General features: G+C 44.0%; 1 long non-coding RNA gene across 1 annotated transcript; it reads left to right on the forward strand.

Annotated features, from left to right (window-relative positions):
- Positions 1-910: 910 nt before the first annotated feature.
- LOC119346121 lies at positions 911-1,568 on the forward strand. Its single transcript, XR_005167375.1, has 2 exons — positions 911-1,207; positions 1,299-1,568. It is a non-coding gene; the product is annotated as an uncharacterized LOC119346121 (long non-coding RNA).
- Positions 1,569-10,253: the final 8,685 nt, after the last annotated feature.

The following is a 10,253-nucleotide window of genomic DNA, read 5'->3' on the forward strand; positions in this document are numbered from 1 at the left end:
ACCGAGTAAGCTTGTTTAGATGGACTATTTCAAGCATACCGGATTTTGCAAAAAATCTCTCCATTAGCTTTCCTGTCATTGTCAAATAGTTAAACAATAAATAGATTGATGTACATGAAGGCACATATAGATTTTATTCTACTACAACAGCCACATGCTTAAACTTAATTCATACGAAATTGTTACATGAAGCTAGGTTCAATCAACCTAACAACCTGTTTTTACCTTTTAAACATGCAACCAGGATAGACTAATAATAGGAAAATTAGAAAGCAATAGATCAGAACTGAACCTAGGGCTTCATGAGTCGCGCGCAGTGGCGGAGACAGGGGGGACCAGCAGGGGCCCTGGCCCCCCCTAACACTACTGATTTGAGTCTAGTATTAGTGTAAACTTTGATATTTTTGCTGCTAAAGTGATGTATTTTCATGAATTGGCCCTCTCTAACAAGACTTAACAATACTTGGCCCTCCTTATCCGAATTTCCTGGCTCCGCCACTGGGTCGCGCGCTTCTTTTTTCCCTTCGGGACGGCGACGCGGCCGGCCGGCATGCACTGTATAGGTCGAGGCTGAATAACTGATCGTCGGAGGGGCGGCCGGTGCCGTGTAGGCGCGCAGCTGCCAAGCGGCGGCGGCTTCGGCTCGGTGGTCGCGCGAGAAGTAGGTTAGTCAGGACGAACGCGCACGTTTGTAGCAGATTCAGCCTGCTCGTATGCATGTGTGTGTTGTATTCTCTGTTGGGAAACGGTTCAGTTCGGCGCACCGGCCGAAATTGGACCGGTTCGTCCTCGTCGCACAGCGCACACGCACGTGGACCCACGTGGCTGCTTGATTACCGCTCGTGAAACCTTATTCTCACCCCCACGCGAATATCTATCCAGTTTCTTCCCCTGCCGCTTTTCTCTCTGTCACTCAATCCCCACAATCCCAACGCCGGTGACTGTGCTTGAGGCGCGCCGCGAGCGGGGAGCTGCGTCCATGAAGCGCCACCACGACGAGCTGCGCCCGCGGCCACGGCGAGCTGTGCCCATCGAGCGAGGTCGTGGAGCGGCCGGCCTGTGGCGGAGGCTGTTTGTGTCCTCGGCCCGACAACGATGCGCAGAGGGGACGCGCTGGGGACCCGGTGCTGGAACCGGCATGGGGATCTGCTTCAACCAGCGGCGGGATTTGCTTCAACGGCGAGGATGGTGGTGGACGGCGACAACGGTGGCCATCGTGATAAGTTGTTCTTTTTTTAAGTTTTGCTGGAACTACTTTCGAATTTTGCTGGAACCATTTTCTCGATTTGCTGCAACAGGAGGGGACAATGTAGGGCGACCACGGCCGCAGGTGCCATGATTTTTGCTGCATAGATTTTTTGCTGGAACCAGCATTTTGACTTGTTGCAATTGGCAAGGATGGTGCTGGGCAGCTACAGCGACGACGCCATGATTTTTTTGTTTGCTGCATTGATCTTTTTTCTTCTTCTGAGGAACCATTTTTCATTTTTGCTGGAACTATATCAATTTTTTGTTGGAACCATGTGTGCTTTTTGCTGGAACCATATCAATGTATTTCGCTGGAATCATAGCATTTTTGCTGCAAACACATTATTATTTGCTGGAACCATATTAATTATTTGCTGGAACCATGTGTTTTGCTTTCAAGCTGGCGTTGCTTTGTTTTTTTTTTGCTGCAACCGACGAGCAGCGATGCCGACGGCGAGCGACGAGCGTTGGGGAACCAGCGGAGCTTTCAGGTCGCGCAGGCATGGAGGTCGCGCGGGCATGGATCGATGACACTTTTTGTGTTTAGTTTCCTTGTGCGGACGGGAAAGGACAGGAAAAGGGAAGGAAGAGGAGGCGAGATCTGACGGTTCGCTACTTCCAAATCGGATGGCTAGCAGCTGACCGGCCGAAAGATTAGGCCGGTGCGCCGGCGCGTATCGTTGTCCTTCTCTGTTAGATGGGCTGCTCCGTTCCTGCCTCTTTCTCATACACGGATAGATGGGCTTTAATAGAACAACACAAAAGTGGGCCAGTGGGGGCAAATATCCTGGTTTGAGTGGGGGCAATGTTCTATATCCCAGGCCGGGTATAAATGAGCCAAATAGTCGAGTGGGGGCATTCGCCCCCACGACCTTCAACGTAGATTTTTCCCTGGGTACAAATCTTGCGGAATAAATACTTACACTCTAAGACTTTGGCCCAAGTCATCGCTAGGTCAATGGATTCACCCTTCTAGAAGGGATTAATGAGGACGAAAGCAACTTTCTTCCAACGAGTGAAGTTCCTAGTTGGTAATGGTAATAGTACTGTATTTTGGGAGGATACATGGCTAGGGGAAATGCCTTTGGCTTTGCAATATCCCTCCTTATATAATATTGTGCAACGTAAGGAGGATTATGTTGCTAGAGTTTTAAATTGGATCGCTTAATATCCAATTTAGGAGATCACTAGTAGGGGGACATTGGAATGCTTTGTTGCACCTGGTTCGTAGGTTGATGGAGGTTCACCTATCAGATCAGCACGATACAATTCATTGGAAGTTAACTACGAATGGAATATTCTCAGTGAAAACCATATATTCGGACCTGATTGATTCCGGGCCACTGTCGAGATCATTGCACATTTGGAAGATTAAAGTTCCGCTTCGTATTAAGATCTTTATGTGGTTTGTCCATAAAGAAGCCATTCTACCAAAGGTAAATTGGCAAAACAGAATTGGGTTGGCAACTCTCGGTGCTGTTTTTGTGATCAAAATGAAATGGTTAAACATCTCTTTCTCGAATGTCCTCTAGCAAAATTATTATGACGATCAATTCATATAGCTGTTAACGTTGAACACCCAAGGAGCATAAACACGTTATTTGGGACGAGGCTTAATGGAGTGGACATACACTTAGCTAAACATATTCGGATAGGAATATGTGCACTACTCTAGGCTATATGGAACACTAGAAATGATATGATTTCTAATGGGGCAGAATTCATAATTTTTTTGCAGGTTATCTATAGAGCTACAACTTAAATCCGTATGTGGTCCTTACTCACTGATGTGGATTTTAGGGAGCTTATGATTATTGGGTGCAACCATTGGGAGACGGTAGCACGGGCTATCTTCAGCCAATTTGGATGGCGAGCTAATAATAAGCTAGGTGTGTAGGCATCATAGCTTGTTGTTTTATCGCCAGATGTGGCATGTTTCAGTTCTTTATCGCCGGTTGTGGCGTCTTTCAGATTTTATTTCGATTTCTACTCATTTTATGAGCTTCTTTGAACCTCATGGCTTTGTTATGATTTCATTTAATATATGGCTGCATGCATCGATTGATACAAAGGTCGGGGGTGATCTCCTTTTCAAAAAAAAAAAATTCTAAGTTTTCTCATTGTGTCTTCTCTCAACATGTGTTTGGGTCAAATATGAATGATAAATCCGACAAAAAGAAACGATATGAACTGTTCCCTTCAGATTCGCTTCGTGAACTCACATTGGTCGATGTGGTGCTTTGGACGGTACTGCGCCCTTGTCGTCGTCGTCGATATTAATCTTTTTCATGTGCTAGGTAGTGTCTGCTTCAGCTAGTGCAAGTGGCTCCAAGCTTTAAGTATGGCTTATTTTTGTGTGCTTCGCTGCTGAGCCATTTTTACGAAAGAGAAGAATTTTCTACGTTGTAAAACTTGTACAATGTACTTTCATATCCCGTGGTGCAATTGGTTTTACCAGTGCAAAGTCTGTTTATTCAGTTATAAAACGGCGTCCACATGCAAGTGTCTCCTACTCTCCTTCATGCGACAAAAATGGAAGACAAAACACTCACTGTGGGCCCTAGATGCTCTAAACAGAAGCGACCATCATGCACGATACGTTCATGCATGGGCTTTACTTCAGACAGAGCATGACTAATCCGCATGCGTCTAACAAACCCGAATTACCTGATTTTGATTAAATCTCTTACACACACACACACACACACACCTACAGAAGGGAATACGCGTCATCGTCTTCACCTGCCTCACCCGTTGTCGTCATTGATCGTGAAAGAAACGAAAGCACATTCACCTTTAGACTAGACCTGAAAGAAAGTAGAATCTCTTTCTACGGAGGGAGCATATGTTAGATACTGTCGAGAATTATTCTATCTTTATTCTGGAGGAACAAGTTTGATCTAACTGGACAGTAAACTTGTTTTGCTCTAACTGCTCGGTAAACTTGTTTGAGCCTGTATCTGTATGAAACCCAGCCGTACAGACGCAGCGATCCCTGAGATGTAAGAGTACATAATTAAGCAGAGGAACGAATAACGGCCACAGGGAGTATTTGATTAGCCAGTTCGGACACACAGTCAAGCATGTAGTAATCAAAGTGTGTATCATCTAGCTAGCGTTCGACATTTTAGTTTTCCGGATGTTCCTGAAACTTTACCTGCTTGCAAATTATATATGCGCCCGCCACTTGACTGCCTTTTTCCATGGATTCCCTGCTTAAACAAGTCAGGGTGCACCGATATAAAACCTCTCTTTATCATGTTTTCATGGTCTATCACCAGGACGTAACATGCATGCAAAGAAAGTTAGCACTATTGAAATGCCCGTATTTTGCTGCCTATCCATTCCCACATAATTTTAGGGGTATATCTTTTTAGCAGAACTGTAGTGTTATGTGTAAAAAAAAAACATTGTTCTAATACTACTACTACAGAGCCTATAGTCCTTAGTTTTGGACTCACGTGGAGCCTTCGGGACAACACGGTCGGTGGACCTGGTCTGATTGCCAACTAATTTTTAGCATCAAACCAAACATGTCTACAGTGTTACGAGTTCAAATGTACATATGGGTCATTATTTCACTTCTCCCCGCGTTTCATAGCATAAGATGTTATTACAATCAATATAGAAGAAGTACATTGGTTGTAATGATGTCTTATATTATAGGATGGAAGGAGTTTAAATTTATCTTCCAGCACGGGCTAGTAGAAGACACGTTCACTCTCTTTGAGTTTATAAGGCCAGCGTGCATTTCTAGATCATCAATATGACCTACATGAGTTTATATTGTCTGGGATCATATACCGTTTGTAACTTCTTTTCAAAATGAACTCAATGGTATATTACTATGGCATAAAACAAATATTTTGTTGGTAAAACCTAAACTAGGCATCAACATTATAGATTAGAAAAGAGGGACTACATTGCACTCTTTGCAGGGGTCATGTAACCACCAAAGAAATAAAAGACACGCCCACTGAGAAGAGTTAATCTGAGTACTCTTAATTTTACAATAAACTTTATCATCAAATTAAGAGTACTCAGATTAATTCTTAATTTGATCTACGCATGTTATTTTCTTTCTATTATAACTTTTTGGTTGTGGTTAAGGAGCAACTCATGACAATGTGTTGCTTGCTTTAATGTTTCTCCCCGGTTCCCACTAGCGCTCCGCGAGTGTGGATCGTTGTTATTTTACTCCTCATGTTTTGAATCAGAAAGAATGATAGTGAATGTATCCCTTGCAGATTCGCCTTCCCTTACTTTTTGCGAGGAAGATCCGCTTTGCTTGCATCAGTAGTCCTAGCAACTTGTGATCCCCTTTCATCACCGGTGATTTCTCATAGTATCTTGGGAAATTTAGGTCTCATGGCATATGTTTTTTTTTCAACCGGGCTCACACCCCTTTCTATTAATTGCTTAACGGAAATACAACAGTAGCAGTCTGTGTATACTGGACTAAAACCACACCAAATGGCTACTAGAGTCAAAGAAACGGGAGGCAGAAAGGGGGTAGCGAGTTGGAGCACCAGCAGGAAACCCACTGTGAGCACTTCTGAAACGAAGTACCCACCATGGGGTGAAAACCTGCTGAGACTAACCATCAAACACCAAAATAGTATCCAAGAGACGGACCAAAATAAGGCAACTGCTGACACCACCCAATAGGAGACAATTTAACCTCTGTGGGCATCAAATCCGAGTGAGTACCTAGCAGACGAAAAAGCTAGCACACACATCTAGATCAAACTTTCAGCTCCCCTGCTCCAGCGCGAGTTTGCCACGTGAAGTAGATCGATCAGCAAGAGCCGTCGCCACTCGACCCATCATCTGCACCCCAGCCTGGAATTTAGCCTTGTCATCTCCTTTCATCAAACTTGACCAATACATCATGAAAGAGCACACAGTGAAAATAGTCTCTAGAGGTGTACGAACAACACGCTTCTCAAACGTGATCTTGTTGCGAGTACACCAAATGCCCCAACAAACAGCGGCTATGATTTCCATGTAATACTTCCTCCCACCAGGGAGGAACTTATACAACCACGCCCAACTTTACCAAAGGGATCTGGGGCAACTAGATGCCCCCAAGGCCAAACCAAAAGTTCCCCATACCGAACGAGCAAATGTATAGCCAAAAAATAGGTGTCCAGCAGTTTGAACATCACGACAAAACGAACAAGAAGGATAACCAGGCCAGTTTCTTTTCCGCATATTATCTCTAGTAAGGACCGCATTTTGAAAAAGTTGCCAGATGAAGACTTTAATCTTCAGGGGAATCTTTGCTTTCCAAACCCATTTATAATTAGGTCCGGCTAGGTCTTTTTCCAGCCACTATATACTGATTTGATGGTAATGATTTTCTTAGAAGTAAACTTCCAGCCTACAACATCCGGAAGGTTATTAAAAGGGAAGTTTTTAGCTCTCTCCACAATACTAGACCGCTGCTCGGCCAAATCACTGAAGAGAGTGCGTCTGAAAAGCATTATAAAGTTGTTGGTAGCAAAGGATGCAATAGTACAATCTTGTTCAGAGCACACATCAAACAAAACAGGAAACTGACATTTTAAAGGTGTTTCATATAGTCAGGGGTCATGCCAGACCCTAGTCAGGTCACCCCTATTCGTCTTAATGTCTCTCCCAGCCATATAAACATCTTTGACTTTCATAATTTCTTTCCAATGGGGTGAGTCAAAAAAACGAGCTTTCACATTGGCAACCGTTTTCCTTTTGAAGTATCGAGCATGGAGAATACGTTACCATAAGTCATCCCCATATTCAAGTTTCCACCACCACTTTACAAGGAGACTGATATTTTGCTTATGGAGATCCTTAATACCCATACCTCCAATATTCCTAGAGCGACATACCCTATCCCAATTGACTATATGATAAGCCCGTTTTTTCCTCCCCTTCCTCCAAAAGAACCGGCGACGATGAACATTCATTTTTCAATAACAGTCTTATTAAGGAGGAACATGGACATAAAGTAGGGGGAATACCATCCAAGCTAGTGTTTACCAAGATCGCTCTAGCCCCAGAGGAAGCAGCATAACCCATCCATGGTGCTAGCCTTTTAATCAACTTAGCATCCAAGAAATCCCCATATATCGTTTTGAGCGAGGAGTAGGTTACTGGGACCCCCAAATACTTCATAGGGAGCTTGCCAACTTGACGACCAAACATCTCATCATACAACTGATCAATGTTGTTGTCCCCTCCGATAGTAAACACCTCACTTTTATCAAAGTTGATTTTCAGGCCTGACATGAGTTCAAACAAGTAGAGGAGTAACTTAACATTTTTGGATTTTTACACATAATGAGAAATGCACAGGACCAAAACAGAACAAAAAGGATGAGTCGGTCGAACCAGGAGGTTTCTTGTCTTGGAACGAAGCCGCCGCCGACGCAGGGCGATCTAGGTCAGCGGCCGCCGCCGGCCGCCACTTTGGCGGCGCCGCCGCCGCTACTCCTTCCGACCCTCCGTGTTGTGGTAGGTCGTGATTAGTTTTCATCGGGAGATTACTCGCTGTTTGTCTCCCGCTGCATGGATCTGATCTGGTGCATGCAAGTGCAAGTCCTACGTGTTTTGAAGGCTATGTACGCATGCAATCTCAGCACGAGGTGACTGTCTTGTATGTTGAGAGTTGGATGCTAGCTTGATGTTTTGACGAGGATTTTTTCTGCTAGACCTGTTGTCCCCTAGTGTTAAAACTAGGGTTTGCTGTCCTCCGGCGGCTACAGCTGTCCGAGAGTTTTGTGTTCATTGTACGTCGTCGTCTCCAGTGACCGGACGCAATGAAGCTAATCAGTTGGAACTGCCGTGGAATGCTTTCGCCCACGGCAATTCGAGAGCTCTTGGATCTTCAAGGGCGTGTGAAAGCGGATGTGATTTTCTTGTCTGAATCCCATCTGAATATAGCTAAGGCAACTGAGCTAAGGGTGAAGCTAGGTTTTGATCGTTTTCATATTGTTGATAGTGATGGACGATCAGGAGGTCTTGCACTTTTTTACAACCTTTCTAATGAAGTGGTGTTAAATTATGCGTCGCCTAATTTCATTGATGGTTTTGTCATGGATGGAATCAACGTGTCATGGCGGCTGACTGGTTTTTATGGAGAGCCAAACTAGGACATGAAACACTTGTCATGGAAGAATATGAGAACCCTTCATCATAACTCAACAGGACCATGGATGATCTTTGGAGATTTTAATGAGATACTAGTTGCTAGCGAGAAGGAGGGTGGAAACATCAGACCGCAACAATATATGCAAAATTTTTGAGACTGTGTGGATGATTGTGGTTTACAAGAAATCATGTCTATAGGGGACCCTTTTACTTGGAGTAGAGGTGTGATCAGAGAAAGGCTGGATAGAGCCTTATGCAACGAGAAGTGGGCTGATATTTTTCCTTATGCAGCGGTTATCCATGAACACCATGTGCATTCAGACCACAGACCAATACTTCTAGATACAGAATATTATTCCGCTGTTATGGGACAGAAGCAAAGAGGTGAAAGAATGTTTGAAGCAAGATGGTTGAGTGAATCTACAGTTGATGAAATTGTTAAAAGCGCTTGGGAAAGAGCGAAGCTGGCAGGGATCGGTCCTTCGCTTGCGTCCAGAACCAAGTCAGTTAAGGATGACATGTTCATTTGGGACCGTGATACACTCAAAGGTTCGAAGAAGAGAATTAATAAGTTGAAGAAAGAGCTAGAGAAGTTGAGAAGATGTACACTGACAGAAGAAGTAAGACAGAAAATCAAGGAGGCACAAGTCCTAATAGAAAACCTATTGGATCACGAAGAGCTAGTGTGGCTGCAACGTGGATGAGCCAACTGGCTACTACATGGTGACAAAAGTACATCTTATTTCCACAAAGCAGCTACAGCCCGTAAGAAAAGGAATTGTATCCGAAGATTGCTTGACGATACAGGGGTTTGGAAGGAGGAGTTGGATGATATAAATAGTATAATTACGAGTTATTTCAAGGAGCTTTTTACATCCCAGGTGACCGTACCCGATATTAATGTTTTGAGTGAAGTCTAGAGGCGAGTTTCGGAAGCAATGAACACGACCCTGATGGCTCCATACACGGCCGAAGAGGTACGGAAGGCTCTCTTTTCCATTGGAGATTTCAAGGCACCAGGACCAGATGGCCTTCATGCGGTCTTTTATAAACGGTTCTGGTCTATGTTGGGTGACGACTTGGTCATGGAAGTTCTGAATGCGATCAATTCCCGGGTTATGCCACAAGGGTGGAATGATACTACTAATGTCATGATCCCAAAAGTAAATTCCCCGGAGAAAGTTACTCAATTCAGACCGATCAGTTTATGCAATGTGGTATACAAGGTAATTTCTAAGATGATAGCTGCGAGACTCAGGGTGTTACTCCCAGAGATCATTAGCCCTACCCAGAGTGCCTTTGTTCCTGGTTGACTCATTACGGATAATGTGCTAATAGCTTACGAGAGTTTACATGCAATAAAACAAAAAAAGGTGGGCAAAGATGGTTGGTGTGCGGTGAAACTTGATATGCATAAAGCCTATGACAGAGTTGAGTGGGTTTTCCTGGAAGCAATGTTGTTGAAGCTGGGATTCCATGAGGACTGGGTTAAGATGATAATGTTGTGTGTGTCTTCTGTTGAATATAAGGTGAGATATAACTCAGTGGAGACGGAATATTTCAAACCCTCCAGAGGTCTTCGACAGGGTGACCCACTCTCCCCGTATCTGTTTCTCCTATGTACGGAGGGTTTGACAGCCCTACTTTCTCATGCGGAACAAAGTGGAGACTTAATAGGGGTCAAAGTCTGTAGAGATGCACCTGCGGTAACAAATCTACTCTTTGCTGATGATTCATATATTTTGATGAAAGCTAATATTCAGAATTCAATGTGCTTGAGATCAATTTTGGAATTATATTGTGCTGCTTCCGGGCAACTTGTTAGTGTTGACAAATCAAGTATCTTTTTTAGCCCCAGCACCGAGGTAAATATG

This window comes from Triticum dicoccoides, unplaced genomic scaffold, assembly GCF_002162155.2.
Source record: "Triticum dicoccoides isolate Atlit2015 ecotype Zavitan unplaced genomic scaffold, WEW_v2.0 scaffold404, whole genome shotgun sequence".
In the NCBI taxonomy this organism is placed as follows: Eukaryota; Viridiplantae; Streptophyta; class Magnoliopsida; order Poales; family Poaceae; genus Triticum; species Triticum dicoccoides.